Here is a 675-nt window from a genome sequence, read left to right as displayed (position 1 = left end):
GCAACTAAGAAAGAGAACTACAGGCTTATCTCCCTCATGAACATAGATGCCAAAATCCTCAATAAAATACTAGCAAATGGAATACAACAAATAATCAAGAAGATCATACACCATGACCAGGTAGGATTCATCCCAGGGATGCAATGATAGTTCAATATCCGAAAATCTACCAATGTGATACACTATATAGATAGAGCGAAAACTAAATACCAAATGATCATCTCCATTGATGCAGAAAATGCTTATGACAAAGTCCAACACTCGTTCATGTTCAACGTCCTACAGGAAATTGAAATAGATGGCCTCTACTTCAATCTCGTAAAAGCCATTTATGACAACCCAACAGCTAACATAATCCTAAATGGGGAAAAACTGAAATCTTTTGCTCTTAGATCTGGTAGAAGACAAGGATGTCCTATATCACCACTCCTATTCAATATAGTTCTGGACTCATTAGCTGCAGCCTTTAGACAAGAGAAAGAAATAAAAGGAATAAGAATATGCAAAGAAGAAATTAAATTATCTTTATTTGCAGATGACATGATACTTGACTTAGAAGACCCAAAAAACTCCACCAAGGAATTACTAGAATTAATACAGAAATTCAGTAGCATAGCAGGTTATAAAGTCAATACCCAAAAGTCAATAGCATTCCTCTACACAGACAACAAACAC

The sequence above is a fragment of the Octodon degus genome, unplaced genomic scaffold (assembly GCF_000260255.1).
Source record: "Octodon degus isolate 3935 unplaced genomic scaffold, OctDeg1.0 scaffold00028, whole genome shotgun sequence".
Classification (NCBI taxonomy): Eukaryota; Metazoa; Chordata; class Mammalia; order Rodentia; family Octodontidae; genus Octodon; species Octodon degus.
The sequence above is the reverse complement of the archived record's forward strand: the minus strand, read 5'-3'. Positions refer to the sequence as shown.